At 37.8% G+C, this 19,210-nt stretch overlaps 1 protein-coding gene across 3 annotated transcripts in view; it reads left to right on the top strand.

The window, feature by feature from the left end:
- Nucleotides 1-19,210, top strand: part of fynb (FYN proto-oncogene, Src family tyrosine kinase b) — a 100,302-nt gene that overhangs the window by 27,977 nt on the left and 53,115 nt on the right. For all 3 annotated transcript variants that reach the window (XM_077220235.1, XM_077220236.1, XM_077220234.1), the window contains exon 2: nucleotides 2,023-2,085. The gene's annotated coding sequence lies outside the window, so the exon portion shown is untranslated. The remainder of the gene's footprint in view (nucleotides 1-2,022; nucleotides 2,086-19,210) is intronic.

Here is a 19,210-nt window from a genome sequence, read left to right on the forward strand (position 1 = left end):
TAACTTCAAATAATACTAATAGTAATTTAAAGATGTGGTAGCATTGGATCTGGACAGGAAGGATAAATCTGGGAGTTGGAAGGGGTGTGTCGATCGCGATTCTGCCTTCTCACATCGCGATACAGGATCGTGGACCTGCGTATCGCGATTTCGATTTCATATCGCATATCGTTACAGCCCTAACAGAAACTTATATATGATGTTACAGTATCTGTGAGCTCATCCAGATCGTTGGTAGCAGCTTCAAAAACAGTCCAATCAGTGCAATCAAAGCAGGCGTGTAGATTCTGCTCTGCTTCATTAGTCCATCTATTTACAGTCCTTATTACAGGTTTAGCTGATTTCAGTTTCTGCCTGTAGGTCGGTATGAGATGAACCAAACAGTGATCAGAGAGCCCCAAAGCTGCTCGTGAGACGGAGTGATACGCATTTTTTATTATGGTGTAACAGTGGTCCAGTATATTACTGTCTCTGGTGGGACATGTAACGTGCTGTCTGTATTTTGGTTGTTCACGGGAAAGATTTGCTTTGTTAAAATCCCCACGAATTATTAAAAGAGAGTCAGGATACCTTTGTTCTGTTTCAGCTATTTGTTCAGCCAGCTGTTGTAGCGCCGCGCTCGCGTCTGGAGGGATGTATACATTCACGAGAATGAAAGAGGAAAACTCCCGAGGCGAGTGAAAAGGTTTACAGTTTATGAAATGTGCCTCTAAATTAGGAGAGCACATCTTCTTCAGTGTTGTTACATCTGAACACCAACTTTCGTTAATGTAGAAACACAATCCACCACCTCTTGTTTTCCCCGTTAGCTCCGCGATGCGATCCGCTCGGAACAGCTGGAAGCCCGGCAGATGTATTGCGTTGTCCGGTATGGCTTCACTCAGCCAGGTTTCAGTGAAGCACAGAGCAGCAGAGTTTAAAAAATCCTTGTTAGTGTGGGTGAGGAGAAGTTTGTCTGTTTTGTTAGGAAGGGATTGGAGATTCGCGAGATGAATAGTGGGGAGTGCAGTGCGCAGGCCGCGCTCGCGGAGTTTAACCAGCGCGTCGGCTCGCTTCCCGCGTTTGTGTCTGACCGCGCGTTTGAACAACAACGCTGCCCCTCCGACTAGAATGTCCTGCAAGACGTCCGAATAATCAAAAACTGTAGAAAAGTTATTTGGTGTGTGTTTCCTAATGTACAGTAGTTCGTCTTTGACTAAACGCAGAACAAAAAAAAAAAAAAACACAATAGCTGGAGAGCCCCACACCGAGGCAGCCGTCTGCGGCGACATCTTGGAAGAATTATTACATTCTGTAAAATTATGGTTGTCTATTACATGAAAATATAAGGAAAGGGTAAGGTTAATTTATAAATGTTAAAAATTGTTAAAAAAAAAATATTTAAAAAAAAAGAAAAGCAAAATATAAAAAAAAACAAGTAGGTCTTCTGAAGGTGGTTTCCATTGGTTTAAAAATCAGAACCCAGAACCAATTGATTTCTGCTTTAGTGTTCAAATGGCAAGAGGTTTGTACAATATCAAGATTCTTGCTAGCATTTTTTGCTGAGCATTGCTTCTTTATCTTTTGTGATGTTTGGGACGTTGTGACTGTCAAGACGAACCATTTGGTGAACTGGAGCATGCTAAGGACTGTTCCCACGGGTGCACCATTGGATGGACGATAAGTTAGTTTGAAAATTGTAAAACATTGATATCGTGCAGACCTACAGATAGTCAGAAGTCTAGATAAGTTTGACTAGGGCTGCATTTGTTTGCGACGTGTTCGACTCTGTCTGGGTAGGTGAGGACCATCACTATGATGTAATCTGCCCCTAAAAATAGCAGCTAATACTATTGAGTGCGGGGATATAGAAAGGTTGATTGTTATTAAACTGTCCCAAAGTGATTGACATATTTCTTTTGTTGTTTTTTTGTCAGTTCTTCTTCATAAGAGGTCCATAATCCAGATCAGAGTGCACCATAAAGCTGTGTCACATTATAAATGTAATATTAATCGGTCTTTTTCTCTTTCTGTTTCTGTCAGGATTCTCTTTTGAACACAAAGCGATGTGGAGGAAATAAGGATCGTGCTGTGCTCTAAATACAGGTGAGTGTGAAACACTGAAGCTGTAGGCTGGCGGACATCAATCTACACCCACAGAAATCACTAAAGATGTACACTATTTCAAAACCCAACATTCACATCTAGAGATACAGAAGAATGCTAATCAGTTTGACCAAATATTTTACCAATAATTACACTTTTATGCTTTTTTTTTTTTGTGGGGCTCCAAAGAATAGGACCCAATGAAACTATACTGTGTGTTTAAAAGGAATTACACAAGTCATTTACTTAAAGTTGCTTACTCAAATTTTTACTTCACAGCCATTTATATTCACGTGAGAAATGTATAGGGTCCTACACTGTTAACTGCTGTAACAACACACTCTCAAGGCTATTTGTAACCATTTAGAGTTTTGGCGAATTGATGACTAAAATCGTACGATCTTATTTTTATGTTTCCGTACGTTTAGGCATTGTTTTGGGCTGGACCTTCATGCTTGCTATTTTTTTCTTCTAAAAATTGTTTCTGTATGAATCACATCATATGAATTCATATGAAATTGTAAAATAGTTATCTTTTCTTATGAAATCAGGTTGGCATAACAGTCATTTTAAAATAAATGTTTTGAACATCTTATAAAATAACTAGTTATATAAGAATAATTAGTCCTTTTGATGTTATTAGTAAATGCATAATGTGTATTATTGTTAATGGTAGTCCAATAATTATTTATTACGGTGTTATAAGTTAACATATTCTGCTTATTGATTATCCCAAACTTACACTAAAATAATTTGGTTTTATATTCCCATCCCATGCTTCATGTATTCAATATTTTGGCTAATATGGTTGTGTAGTGCTCCGCTCTGTTTACAGTTCACCATGTTCCAATCCGTTCCATATAATTACACAGATTTGCCTAAAATCAGAAAAGAAAATGGGCAAAAATTCTAAATACAAAATATTTAGGGCAGTAAAGATCTATTGTATGTCTTCATTTAGTAAATGTGTGATATAATGTATAAATTGGATAATATAAATTGGATAGAGTTCAGGGTGTGTCTTCTCTGTGAAAAGAAAACTGACTTGGAAATGTGTGTATGTTAAGTCATATGAATTGTGCTGTGTGCGTGTGTGTGTGCGCTTTTGTCTGAGCGATTATCTGTTTTTGTGAGGTAATGTGGGCTAGCTCAAACATACTGAAGTGATTAGACTCTGTGGAATGTGTATGTGTGTGTGTGTGTTTGGGTTTTGACCTTTCAGTGAGTCACGTGTGCCATACGTTATAATAGTGTAACTGCTTACTACTGTCCTATGCCCCTTGGGTCTCTCTCTTTTCTTCTTGTGTTTCTTTTTCTTTTTTCTTTTCTAATAACAGAAACACACTGGTCAGCGTTTTAAGCCCAGGGCCTGCTGGGTAGTGTCAGTCGGTTGCAGCACATCAAAGATGTTTGGAGTGAGTAACTCAGTCAGTAACTTTTGGGTAGTAGGAGGAGAGCGCTTGGCTTCTGGGATGCGACTACCACCAATCAGAGCATACATGGATGACATGACAACCATGACTACAACGGTAGCCTTATTGGGGAAGTTAACAGATAATATTGAATGGGCACGAATGCAATTTAAGCCCTCTAAATCAAGGAGCATCTCCATAATTAAAGGCAAGGTAGTAGATAAAACATTCTTCATTAATGGTGAGGCAATACCAACAGTTTCTCAGAAGCCAGTGAAGAGTCTAGGGAGATGGTACGATGGGGATCTAAAGGACACAGTTCGAGTGGGAGAAATTAGACGACAAGCACTGGAAGGGTTGAAGAGCATAAACAGCTGTGCTCTACCAGGCAAACTGAAACTCTGGTGCTTTCAGTTTGGTCTACTGCCAAGGTTGCTGTGGCTACTGACTGTGTATGAGGTTTCTTTGACAACAGTGGATAAGCTGGAAGTGTTAATAAGTTCATACATCAGGAAATGGTTGGGAGTTCCACGCTGCCTCAGCAGAGTGGGACTTTATAGTAAAGGAGTATTGCAGCTGTCAGTCTCTGCTTTAACCGAGGAGTTTAAGTGTGCCAAGGTCAGACTGGAAATGACTTTAGCAGAGTCACGTGACAAATGTGTAAGGGAGACAGCCCCTGTGGTAAAAACTGGTAGAAAGTGGTCAGCAAAGAAATCTGTAGTAGAGGCAAAGGCTGACCTTCAAATTGGGGATATCGTGGGACAGGTACAGCATGGAAGAGGGGGTTTTGGGCTCAGTTTAGCTCCTCCTAAATGGCACAAGGCAGGCCCAGCCCAAAGGAGGAAGCTGGTAGTCAACGAGGTGCGAAAGCAGGAGGAGAGGATGAGATGTATAAAGGCCATTTCCCAGGCCAAGCAGGGAGAGTGGATGAGATGGGAGAGTGTGGAACAACGCAAAATGGGCTGGCAAGACCTTTGGTCAATGGAAGAGAGTAGGATCAGTTTCCTTATTAGGTCAACATATGATGTTCTCCCATCACCGCAGAACCTAAACCTCTGGGTAGGAGAGGATCCATCTTGTCCTTTGTGTTCATCACCTGCCACATGAAGGCACATTTTGACAGGATGTAAGGTGGCTCTTAGCCAGGGTCGGTTTACTTGGCGCCATGACCAAGTATTGCGATGTTTGGCTTTAGCATTGGAAGGCAAGCGTAGTATGACCAATAAATTGCGGCCTGTTCTAGCAAAACATTACACGCAGAAGACAATATTCCTCCGCCCAGGCGAGCAACCACCAAGAAAAGGTGCTAACACCAATTCTCACCCAGGACAACTGGAAGCTGCTAGGGACTGGAAGATGCTGGTTGATCTTGATCAACGGCTTATTTTTCCACCTGAGATTGCCACCACTAACCTACGGCCAGATATTGTTTTGTGGTCTGGATCAGCACGCATTGTTCAACTGATAGAGTTAACAGTGCCATGGGAGGATGCGGTAGATGAGGCATATGAGAGGAAGAAACTGCGGTATGCTCATCTGGCCACTGAAGCAGATCAGCGAGGATGGAGAGTCCAGGTTTATCCAGTGGAAGTGGGTTGTCGTGGTTTTGTGGCACACTCTACAACCCGGTTCCTCAGAGACGTCGGATTCAGTGGCCAAGAGTTGCGTCGTACAGTAAAGAACTTATCTGAAGCAGCAGAAAGGAGCAGCAACTGGCTGTGGTTGAGACGGAAAGATTCTAGCTGGCTGTGTACAGGCCGCCATGCTACGGTTTCGTAGAATTCTTGAAAACTTGAAAGGTCTGTTGGTTTATTTGTATAGGTTGTATAGTATTTACAGTCATTACGTTCCTGTGTATATTGCGTGAATGACGGGTGGTTGGGCAGATATTGTGTTTTGCGGTAGGTGGTATGCCATACGGAACCGTTGCCACTGAAACTGCATATTAACGCACCAGTGGGGCTCGACAGCCTTAGTCAAACGGGTTGGCGCGTATGGTTGGGTTGCGGAGAGATTGTGAGATTGTGGTTAGGTCTCAGCAGCAAGAGGGAAGTAGAGGTCAGTAAGCTGGGCTGAGTTGATTGGGGGACGGAGGGGGGTGACTCTGGGACGCCAGAGTCACTGTCGAGCCCTCTTGAGGTGTCGTGGGCTAGTCGACGAAACACTGAGGACGGAAGGTGCCCACTTGAAGACCCTAGAGATGTTCCCTACTCCGCTCAATCCAGAGGGTTGTTATGGGGGACCGCACTGTGGTTGCAGCCGTTGTGTGTGCTGACGCGCAATACACTGTATTAACACCAGACAGAAGATTCACGTCACTAGATGGAAAGAAGCGTAAATGGATGGAGAAGCATAGGTTACTGTAAAGCTACGTCTTAGTTGGTGATTATCTTGGCGAAAGCCGAGTACAAATCAGCATGAAGTTTTAACATCTACTCTCGTGTAATGGAAATCAGTCCTTTTGATGTTATTAGTAAATGCATAATGTGTATTATTGTTTATTGTAGTCCAATAATTATTTATTACGGTGTTATAAGTTAACATATTCTGCTTATTGATTATCCCAAACTTACACTAAAATAATTTGGTTTTATATTCCCATCCCATGCTTCATGTATTCAATATTTTGGCTAATATGGTTGTGTAGTGCTCCGCTCTGTTTACAGTTCACCATGTTCCAATCCGTTCCATATAATTACACAGATTTGCCTAAAATCAGAAAAGAAAATGGGCAAAAATTCTAAATACAAAATATTTAGGGCAGTAAAGATCTATTGTATGTCTTCATTTAGTAAATGTGTGATATAATGTATAAATTGGATAATATAAATTGGATAGAGTTCAGGGTGTGTCTTCTCTGTGAAAAGAAAACTGACTTGGAAATGTGTGTATGTTAAGTCATATGAATTGTGCTGTGTGCGTGTGTGTGTGCGCTTTTGTCTGAGCGATTATCTGTTTTTGTGAGGTAATGTGGGCTAGCTCAAACATACTGAAGTGATTAGACTCTGTGGAATGTGTATGTGTGTGTGTGTGTGTGTGTGTGTTTGGGTTTTGACCTTTCAGTGAGTCACGTGTGCCATACGTTATAATAGTGTAACTGCTTTCTACTGTCCTATGCCCCTTGGGTCTCTCTCTTTTCTTCTTGTGTTTCTTTTTCTTTTTTCTTTTCTAATAACAGAAACGCACTGGTCAGCGTTTTAAGCCCAGGGCCTGCTGGGTAGTGTCAGTCGGTTGCTGCACATCAAAGATGTTTGGAGTGAGTAACTCGGCAGGCCTGAAACACTCCTACTGCATAATAAAGAGAACCCAGGACCTACTTGGATTAAACCAGACCTCTGTGGCTCCAATGAGCTCAGTCTGAATGAGTATTATACGCTCTAGAGCTAGATGAAGGATGAAACGACATCATGTAGGAATGAGAACAGTAAGGAATTCATCAGTTCTGGTTCTGTACTGGTTCACTGTAATTTCTTTGCTAGAAGCGTCAATGAAAAAGGATGCTCTGATGGAATGTAATGGAGGAGGCCGTGACTAATAAGGCAACTTATTAAACTTAATTCCCCATCTTAAACATGCTACATTCAAGGTGGGATGCTGCAAGAGACAACACAACAGCTAAAGGCATGTCTGAATGTCTCTGTAAAATAGTCAACTTTTCTAAAAGGGGTTTATAAACTAAAGCATAGCATGAAGTTAAACACTTATTAAAGTCGACATGTAATGGAAGTTGCAATAGTCTTTTCTTCCCTATTGTGATGTGTATCTGTGGTAGGAGATTTTGTCCATGGGGAATTAATGGATAGATGGATTGTTGTGGTTTGCTATTGCTGTGATCTCATGTGAGAGACAGGTTGCCCCGCCCTCGCCAATATTACAAATTGTACTTTTTTTTTTAAATACTGCAATTTTGCATAAAAATTTGTCAATTTTGATTTCATGGTGACTTTAAAGTATGGAAGTTTTCACCACAGAATGAAACATATAAAAGATAATTGTTACGTTATATCTCGCAATTGCGAGTTATAAAGTCAGAATTGAGAGAAATAAACTTTGTAATTGTCAAAGTACAATTGAGTAATAAAGTCCAATTCTAAGGAAAAAATTACTTTTTTCCTCAGAATTGCGACTTTATTTCACACAATTCTGACTTTATAACACAATTTCGACTTTATATCATGCAATTCTGACTTTATAACTTGCAATTCTGACTTTATATCACGCAACTGAGATAAAGTCGCAATTACCTTTATTTGTTTATTCTGTGGCGGAAACAAGCTTCCATATTAAAGCACTCTAAAATATCAAAACTTAAAATCAGTAACTAATAAGACAAACATCAGCAAATAAAAAATACTTTGTTAAAGCAAAGGAAAAAGTGTCATCATTTTTAAAGGGTTGTTCATGTCATAGAACACTCCGTAGATATAAAGTTCCCATTGTTTAAATAAATGGTTTTATAATATTAAAAAATACAAGTACCATGCTAATATTGTTATTATTAGCATAAAAATTAAAGTCAATTCATGTATCATTTGCCTGTACTCTATCACTGAATCTTGGCACAAAATATTCATATTTCGTGGTAGGTGAATCTTAAACTTTTAGTCATGATTGGACTGTTAGAATAAACATAGTTTGGAACTAAAAAGGTGAGTGATGTCGAATCTGTGCAAACGACAAAACAACAACAAAATAATATTGCACGGCTCAGACCAGTTAAAGAAATATTTAATTATCATTAACACTTTACAATAAGGTTTCATTTGTTAATATTGTTTAACTACATTAGTTATTATGAACGATGAATAACACTTCTACAGCCTTTATTAATCTTATATAATGTTAATTTGAACATTTACTAATACATTTTTAAGAACATTTGTTTATGCACCGTGAACTACTAACATGAATATTTGTAACATTAACAAAGGTTAATAAATGGTGTAAAAGTATATTGCTCATGCTAGTTAATGGATGGATTAACTGATGTTAACACATGAGACCATATTGTAAAGTGCTACCAAATTATATCATTTTAAAACTATCACATTTTTAAGACCATACCAAAAATTATGCTGGTTTGTCTGTTAGCTGAAGTACTTGAGAACAGTTAAAGAGTGTTGGTAACATTTTCCACCTTGCCGTGGGTTTGACACCAGCAAGTGTGCATGCATCCCCCCAAATAAACGCTCACCCTGCCAACTCAAACCTTCCACATGACCTACATGAGCTTCCACCTCAAAATATCACAGACGCTCCTTTAACCCACACATTTTCGCAGTGTGTTTGCATAATTAAGAGCGAGGCCTTTAAATGGAGCGCAGTCTGTCACGTTCTGCGCTGTGGCATCTCTAAAGAGATTTATGGGCCAGCATTAATACCTTTTAATGGACAGATGAGGATTGGATAGGCCCAGCTGTTCCTGTTCTATTGTTGCCAGTCTGAGCTGTGACACACATTGTGTAGCGGGACTTGGAGGGCACATGGTTCCTGTTGGCATCTTCAAACACCACAGAGTTCATTCAGATAGAAAATGCAGCTTTACAAAGATCTTTTATCTGGCTGTTGGCACTTGCACACCTAAGACCACAGCTGAACATTCCTCTAATTCTAAATCAACTCCCATACACGCAAAAAACAATTATGATGCAGGGATGAGATATAATGGTCAATTATTAATAAAATTTTGTTTTTTATTTATTTCAGTGTTATGAGAAAGGAGCATTTAGGGGATTTTCCACTACAAAAAATTATCACATTTGTTTTGTCACATTACTTTTAAGAACAAAACTCTTTCTCATTCAAATTTATTTACTGTATATATAACACAAATGATCACATTACAGTAAGCTGCTGACAGTTTGGAAAGATCACAACAATCACAATACAAAAACTGTCTTAAACTGCCTTAATGTTCTTTATGCAAAATATACATTTCTTTTAGGGCTGTGAAACGATAGATCACATCCAAAATAAAAGTTTGTGATTACATAATATGTGTGTGTACTTTGTATAATTATTTTGTATATATAAATACACACACATGCATGTATATATTTAAGAATGCATGTATTTGCATGTATATACTGTATATATATTTATATATAGTTTATTATATATGTGCATGTGCGTGTGTGTATGTATGTAACACTGTACGCGTACATGTAAAACCTGAAGTACACTTTTACCTTACCTGTTGCTGCGGCGTGTGTTCATTCAAAATTGTACTGTCAATATTCATAATGAAGATGTATTATGAGCAATTCCAATTGTCATAAGTGCTGTAATTTTCACTTTAAGCCATTATTTTAGTAAAAAAGGTTAAAAGATGAAACAAGTCATTTTTAACTATGTGTTAAACCACAGCGCCAGTCGTGCAACATTTTATTTGACCTCCAGGCTGCATTTCTCAGATCAGTGGTTGGTGGTAAACATTAGGGCCGGAGACGTGGGTGGGGGTATTCTAGAGTAGTAACTCGGAAGCTATTTCTGTTCTTAATTTTGAAATAACCAGTTAAGCAGCTTCTTTCAGCCATTCAAATATATGCCTGTGGGTAGAAGTGAAGGATTGTGGGTAGAGTCAAGCTTCAAGTGACACAGTCCAGTGTAGCTGTGAACAGTCAAACGTTTCAGTACTCATCCCCTTGCTTAATGCTACTGCAGAAATGCTTTGGACGTACAGTAGTGTAATGACCCGACACAGTACTAGAATTGCTTATTATGTAAAAAAAAAAAACTCAATATAAAACTCAATATAAAACTAACTTACTTGAGGCCTGTTTACACTGACAATAATTTTATCAGTGAGTTTTCCTTCTGATGCTTGTCTTAAAGCTATTGATGGTCTGCACAACTGGCTCTAGCCCTTAAAATCACAAATGGGCTGTATTCCCAGTAATAATTTATGTCCTTCAAATTTGACAAGGACTGCATTTCTTGACTGCAAAAAAAAAATACATCATCCCCCTGATTTCACAGACAAGGCTTAAACTAGTCCCCAAAATGTCAATGCCATTGTTTTGTCTCCAGATGCACACCATTCATGTTTTTTTTTCTAAGGCACGTTAATAGGGGCGGCAGTGGCTCAGTGGTTCATGTAGGTTGTCTACAAACCGAAAGGTTGGTGGTTCTATCCCCGGTTCCACCTGACCAAGTGTCGAGGTGTTCATGAGGAAGACACCTAACCCCAGCTGCTCCCGACGAGCTGGATGGCGCCTTGCATGGCTGACACCGCCGTCGGTGTATGAGTGAGTGCGTGAATGAATGGGTGAATGTGAGGCAATATGTAAAGCGCTTTGGTGGCCATTGGGTCAGTGAAAGCGCTATATAAATGCAGTCCATTTACCATTTATAAAAGCTACTTAAATGTCCTAATTGAACTAAGGTCAAATCCTTGCTTAATCTAAACCCAATTTGTAAAACCAGACCCCATATGTTTAACGAAGTATTGCAGTTTCCCACTGTTACATTCCTGCATGAAAAAAACAACAACAACAACAACATTATATCACTGTGAAATCGCTTACAATAACATTCACATGTTTGAGAAGCAAAATATTCTAGCTTTGTGAGTCAGCAAAACCAAGATAGTGTTTCATACATGCAGTTTTGTCCAAGCACAGTTGCAGAGGCATCAAAACAAAAGCCCCAAGGTTTGCGAGCATGCAACTTGGATGCACTGACCACATATGCACATGCACACACACACACATCGAGGGGTCTTGTTTCCTGAGAAGTTCTGCTTCGGCTGATGTTTGTGTTTGAACCGTGCTCAGGTGTGAGTGAAGTTTGTGGTGAAGTCACGTCTACAGTACCGTTCAATAGTTTGGGGTCTAAAATTGTTTAATTTGGTTGTGAATAGACTCTAAAAGCTGTCATATTGTGAAAGGTGATTACAATTTAAAATAACTTTTATTTTTTAAATATATTTTACTATATAATTCATGTGATCAAAGCTGAATGTTGAATGTGCTGCTTCATATTTTTGTGGAAACCATGATACATGATTTGCCATGATTTTTTGATGAATAGAAAGTTCCAAATAACATTATTTAATTTAAATTTTAAAACATTTTTTGTAACATTTGTTTCTTAAACGTTTATCATTTAAATCTTTATCTAGCTGCCTTTAGTTTAAATAGATTCTGGATCAAATCAGTGGCGTGCACAGACCTCAGGGGAAGGGGCGGAAGGACCGAAAAGGGCTAAAAAAAAAGAAAAAGTTTATTGTTTTTGTTGTTGTTTTTTATCCTTTATTTCCTTGGCATTCTATGAAAAGATGTTGATAGAATTAGAATGCATAACACATCAAACGAAAATAGGGAAATTATTATAATATTACTAAATATTTATTTACTTCACCAAACAAAATGGTGAGAATCAAGAAGGTAATTATGAGGAATTCATGTTTAGTTTTGTTGATGTTGTAAATTGTATGTATTGATTATATGCATATCGTGTTAGCTATCATGAAATCAGTACCACTTTACAATAAGGTTTCATTAGTTAAATTTGTTATCATGAACTAATAATGACCTGCACTTCTACAGCATTTATTAATCTTAGTTAATATTAATTTCAGCATTTACTAAAACATTATTAAAATTAAAAGTTGTATTTGTTGATATTACTTAATTCACTGACTGTGAAATAACATGAACAAACAATTAAGAGCTGTATTATTATTAATAACTAAGATTAACAAATACAGTAACAAATGTGTTGCTCATGGTTAGTTCATCTTAGTTAATACATGAATAATAAACAAATTTAGAGTTGGACATGGACTTAAGATTTCATTTCACTAGATGTATTTCCCCAAGCTAATAACACTTGCTAATAACACAACGAATGACATTGTCAGACTCAGAATGCGGCTGAAATAGAGTTATACTTTTATTTTAGTTAAGCATAACTCGCATGCTGCCCTAACTTTTACAGTAGCATGGTAGGATAAATGTAACTTTTCCATATTAGCTTAACGTTCCTGGTGCTCCTGTAGTGTGAAGACTCGCGGCGAACTGCTGTAGCGCTGCAAAGAAACTCCGGCGAACACTTCATCTCCGCCAAATGCTTCCGCCAAAAAAATGTATATCATATATTTTTTTATTATTATTGTAAGTGGCAATAGTGTATAAGTGTATTATCTATTATACTATTTATAATATTAATTATTATTATTATTTACAATCATCAGAGAGGGGCACAATACATTTTGAGCTGAACGGGGCAGGGGCTTGAGCCGTATCCCTCACCCCCCGTACACGACATTGTGCCAAATGTTTGGTCCATAACTGCCGAGGAATGGCTACGTCAAAAAGGCGATTGGCTCCTTTGACTAAAATTTAGGCCATGCTCAGCATGCTTTACTTATTTTTTGAAAGTTTTTCTAAGAGTGGTCCGTCATCACGTCCTGGACTATCTGGGTGAGTATAATGTCTGACTGAATCTCCACATTGACCATTTACAGTGATTTAATAGGATGAGCCACTCGTGTGGTAGAAACTCAGTCCGAGCGACAGTTCTGAAATAAGCCGACATTTCTGGCTTCAGTCAGCGTATATTCAGCCTCGAGGCTCAGTGACTGACTCTACACCTGACATGACTGGACATCCTGCTATTGCTGACTCATTGAAGTACTTTTTTCTCAATATCTTGTATCTGATGTGCTTGCACACTTCAATCTTTAAGTGATTCGTTGTGGACCATTTGAAGTGATTAACTATCTTACTTTTATATATGCTATTAGTTTACATGACAGGTGCTTTTTAAACACATTTCTGTCTTTTAACACTGATATTAATAAGATATGTAAAGTTTGGAAAACAGGTCTAAGAACACTGTCTTTAGGAAACTTGGCCAAATAAAAAGCACATTAAAATCCTTGTGATAGTCACAATGTTGCGTAATAATATTGTATCACCTGCAAAATCAATGTATTGTGAATATGTGCTCCCAACACTGCTCTCACACTGGATATTGTGCCGTGCGGAGGAATTGGGTCTCCTAGCAACTGTGTGGGTTCGTCTGATGATGTGTCTCCTGTGCCCGTTTCTGACTGGTTGTTGTGTCACTGTTAGTCTCTCATCACACAATCACAGAGACATTTCACATCAATTAAGAACCTAGTAGTAAGGTTTTCTTTGAGCCTAATTAAGCGCGATCACATCTTTGGACATAATTTCTTTCTTTTTTTTGTTGTTGTTTTAAAATGTAATGTATGTGTATGTGGTCCGGGTATTTCCTGCGTTGTGGGGAAGAAATATCTCCCCAAGGAAAGCAAAACCTGCAATTTTTTGAGAAAAAATTCTAGTTTACAGAGTTTTCGTGTCACTTCTACATTGAACTACTATATATAATGTTGAATATAATGTATAATAATGCAATGAGGGAATATTTGTGGGTCCTGATAATGCACTATAAAATGTATATCCCTGTCATCTCATTGGCAAAAATGTGTTGCAATCAACCTGAATTCACGATTCGCACGATTTGGGGAAAATGTCATATTGCGATTATTGAGGTCAATATTGCGATTGCGATATAATAAACAAATGGTTTCATGAGTCAGCTTGCCTGGTTCTCAAGGAAAATGCACACACAGATTAGTGAGAAAGGTGAAATGTGTATTTCTCAACTCAAACTAGCAACAACAACTAAATGCACAGTGTTTTCAAATTAAAATGTTTTACTAAATTAAATAATGACATCTTTGCATTACTGCGAACGTGTTATTGTCTCAATAATAGAACAATAGTATAAAATAAATGGAACACTGAGCCCGATCTTATGAAAGTGCGTATCTATACAACGAATGTTATTTCTCGTGCCATTTATACGGCAAAAATAATTTTCGCATGCATATGCTACGCAGTTTTCGCGTGGATATGATACGCACTTTATGGCGTGTAATACGCACGCACTCCCCACCCTAATCCTACCCAAGGGGTTTTCAGAGCGTAGCATATGCACGCTAAAACCATTTTTGGCATATAATTGGCACGAGAATTAACATTTGTGGTATAGATACGCACTTTCATGAGATTGTGTTGGAACAATAAATAAGAACATTTGTATGTTCATGGAAATAAGATATTTTGAACATTCTGTCCAGACAAACAGGGACATTTAAGCAGGATGCAACATATATGCTTAGTATAAACTCAGTCTGTGGATAATTTTTGGTGTAAGTGTATTGTTTGTCAAAACATTTGGTAATATAATTTTGTTAAGTTTATTGACAACTTGTTACAATGTTTACCTGGTACAATGACTGGAAGGCTACTGTTTTTTTTTATTACTTGACACAAATTTCACAATTTTAATTCAAATCTTGTGATTTGATTCCGATCTTTATTCAATATCGATTCATTTGGTATAAATATTAGGTACAGTAGATACATGTTAATTTTTCTCAAGAAAAAAAAATCTCACCTAATGCTGTAAACATACAGAGAGCCAGGTCAGCTGGTATTATTAATAAAGGTTAGAAAATAACAACTCAAAATAAATGTGTTTTTTACTAGGCTTTAATAACAACGTTAAAATATTTTAATGATATAAGTAAAAATATAATAAATATTTCATAGTTCACATATTTAGCAACATACTCCTCTCTCCATATTTGTCTAGCCAACTAACGATCTATCATCAAATGGCTTTCCAGATGTAGCCTAAATGTAACGTTATGTGACATATTGTTCTCCAGCTGTTTTATTGACCTCTTTCCACTGTTGAAAAACACTGATTGATCGATATTATGTATGAGGCATAAACATTTCGGTAAGTTGTAGCCTACTGTATCTTTCAACACAACTATTGTTCATTTGTGTTTTGTATTTACTATTAACTAGTAAAGAGTAAGAGATGTTCGGTTCACGACCACGATCTGTCACGTCACATTTACAAGCGCCAGAACGTGATTGTTTGGATTTTGTAATAAAATTGACAATATCTGAGAGCTGAGAATTAGTTTCCTATCAAAAGTAACCAGCTCTGTCTAGTCTGTCGGTGTCAAGTGTTCTCTTTGCTTCGCAATTTATCTAAAAAAAAAATGTATCTCTTAGAAAATGTATGTGTGTCGTGAGAGCAGTGTCAATTGCGTGTCTCACGCTGAATGAGTGAGAGTTGGCAGCTCTGGTCTCTCTGCTCAGTGTCGGTTATCTTATAGCCAAAATATCAACATATAACAGAGGTAGATTTTTTTTCTGGCCTCCAGTTCAGTGTTCGTCTGCTCGGCATCATCTTCACCTGTTCTCACTCCACGCTGCACACCGGAGAAAGTCACGGCATAACCATGCATGCCACAGCCTAAACTGAAACTGACTGTTCGTCTTTTTATTAACGGTGTAGAAAATGTGCAAACTACTCTCAAAGAGAATGGGTTGTCTTGTCCACACATGCATGTATTTATTTCATAAAATCGCAGCATTTTGCGTCATATAATTGCATAGGCTTGACATTGCGACTGCCATATGATTAATCATGCAACACTATCCTATATGTTTTATCCAAGTCTTTAAATATATCTATAATATACCATGAGGAGAGAGCTATTCGTTAGCGTTTCCATTTATCTTAATGTGTGGTTTATGGAAACTGATATATCAGTCATGGAACTTTCCATAACTGAACTTATGGAAATAATCTGAACAAGTTGGGCTGTGCTTTCATCAAACATAATATAATAAGTTCTACAAACTCAACTTTTTTACTTGTAAATCCAAGTTCAAGCCAAGTTAAGCTGAGCACTAACATTACATATCAGAGAGATAAAACTTTAGTATGTCTAACTTGAGCAAACTGATAAGATCAACTATTTGCTGTTTATTTAATGCCACCCTCATTAGTTTTTCTGTCTAATTAATGGTTGAGACTTTAAATCCTTACAGTTTGTTTATAGATGTCTTGGCTGCTTCTGCTGCCCTCAGGAGAAACACATCTGATGGAAATTTAGTGTGGTTATGTGTTGCTTTGTCATTTGTCATTCTCAGGTTAACCACATCCTCTGGAGCTCAACACTACATACATGCACACAATCATAGCAACTCTGCAAACAACGGTGTTGAGTGTTACAGTGGTGCAATACACCGATCACCCCACCCACTGACTTCTACTTTCGTCAAATATGACTAGTGTAGCTTTGTAACATGCCATTGTCTGAAAGGTTATAAATTCTTACAAAGCTTGCCTTTCTGTATGATCTGAAACCTATACCCACACAGAAGAGTCTCTCTCAGCAGAACCACAGCACTTCTTTGGTTGTTTGGTCAGTTTGATTTACTGACATTTATCACCATCCCTCCATGAGTGTTACTGTAATTAACAGTTTTTTTAATCTTGTGTCTTCCTGGTTACTTCACTTTTACTGAGCAGGCCAAGTTTCTGAACACTGAATCGGCATCATTAATCTGTGTATGACTTTGGCTGCAGCTGGATTTCAAGTCCTCCTGTAGTCAATACTTTTATCCCTTAAAAAAAATCTTTGATCACCAAAATGCCTTAAAATAGCTTCTATGAATATGCAAATGAGCCCCGTCTCCACTCACTCAGAGCAGCTCAGAGATCCAATCGTTGACAATCACACGTTGACCTGATTGGTAACAAGGTAGTTTGTGATGTCAGAAACACCAGCAATTTCAACATTGACATATTAACTTTAAAAACTTGATTTTCACCAGGAGAACTTCAACTGGCAAATCTTGCCAATTGGTTAGTGGAGGCATTGGAAACAGAGCTGTGAAGACTGATGGTGATTTCTTACTTTATCACAGATGAACTGGATTAGATGCAGTGTCTGTCAATTGTTTCAGATGTTTTCATGAAGTAACACAAACACTTTTCATTCAATACTTTATGTATTGCTTAAGCAACATATGCTTTTATGAAAAAACGGCAGCGGCAGCATTTTTGATCATATTCACAAGATTTCATGACCCCCAGAATGTCTTGTTGTTTGAATATGTAAAAGTTCAATATATCAAAAGAAAGAAGAGCCTCTGGTTTTTATTTTTATTTTAGCTTAATTCTTAATTTGTTTTATCAATACTTTAATGTGGGTAAGTTTCATGAAAAAACATTTTGAACAAAAAAACCTAGGAAAATTGCATTAGGATCGGATTTACAATGATGATCAATACATGGTTGGAGTAGAATCGAGTCCATCAGCACCCAAAGCTTCACAATCATTACCTCTTCATGAGTTTGACATTTTTCTTTGCAACGACAAGCAGTTTTGATTTCTATGCTGTTGAACATTTGGCGATTACGCTCTGCATCCGGCTCGCGCTGTTCTGTAGTTTATTAAAAGTTTATTAATTTTGAACGTGTCGCGTCTCGCCTGTCTATCTATAATGCACCAAATACGACACTGCACTCCCTTGTGAAGTCGTTTGGATGAACGGTTCTCGAAATAATCAAAATGCAACGGACAGACAGACATAGGCTATAGAGATTCCGAAGCTTCGAATATTCGATGTTCATTACTACCGAAGCTTCGAAGCTCAAAAAATGGTATTCGGACCAGCCCTATCTTCTGGTTTAAGTGGTTCTTCTTTGCTTGTTTTTCAATCCAGAGATTAGGGTTGACAAAAATCATATTGGAATCACGATTATTTAACACTATTATTGGTGGGCAATATAAACAAAGTTGTATTTCATATTACTAAGTAATATCATACAAAAGAAACTGAATAAAGTAATCAAATGTAAAATAACACTGCATAGTCTTCACTGTAAACATTAAATATAGATTCATTATTATTAACCCTTTCGCACGTACGATCACACCGGTGTGATCAGTCTTGGCTGGTCCCTGGAGCATACGATCACACCGGTGTGATTAGAACGGTCAGTGCATCACGTGATCAACTGTTAAATTCAAACGTGCTTTCGTGCGTTGACTGGCGCTGAGCCAGAGTCGGACGCACTCAGTGCTGTCATATATCACACAGTGTTTTCAACCACATAATGTTTATTTTAGGTTTCAGACACTTAAATACACAAGTACTAGCAAAACAATGATTTTGAGTTTGTAAAATACACACTGACGTCTATGGAAGCGGCAATAATAATCCTTTCCATTATAATAAGACGACACTTTCATTCATATCAGATACACATTGTGTAAGTAGCTTTACATTTTACCCTATTCTTCTCCCAGTTCACCGGCCACTTACTTTCATGTATTTCGTGAGAAGTTGAGGAATTGACGTGTTGTAAATCCCACAGATCCGATTCTCTGAACTGTGAAACAAACTAACATGGCGCCGCCCATTGCGCATACAGCTCAAATAACGTGATCGTTATAACGGTGTTTAAACAACAAAACACATCCACTTGCACATATTTGACAATCGGAATATCAGTGTTTCATGCTATAGCTAATACATTTGTGTATATTTTTAATAAAAAAGGATAAAAATACATAAAAGCAGATCATCATTCATTCAGCGCTGTGTTGTGGTTGCGCTGTGTCACGTGACAAGCAATGACGCCTCACCATGGAAACATTAAAGTGACAAGTTATAAATAACGGTCGCCTTGAACTCACGCTGGGGGGTCAGTTAGAATATTTTAAACTTACGTGTGAAAGGGTTAAAACTACAAAAGTTTTTCAAGACCAGTGAGTTTTATCTTTTCTTTTTGATTAACATTAATGAAATTGAATTCAAGCAGTAATACTGGGCTGCTGTCACTTTAAGATTTAACACATG

This window comes from Siphateles boraxobius, unplaced genomic scaffold (assembly GCF_051911475.1).
Source record: "Siphateles boraxobius isolate OS27281-9 unplaced genomic scaffold, OSU_SipBor_1 8, whole genome shotgun sequence".
Taxonomy (NCBI): domain Eukaryota; kingdom Metazoa; phylum Chordata; class Actinopteri; order Cypriniformes; family Leuciscidae; genus Siphateles; species Siphateles boraxobius.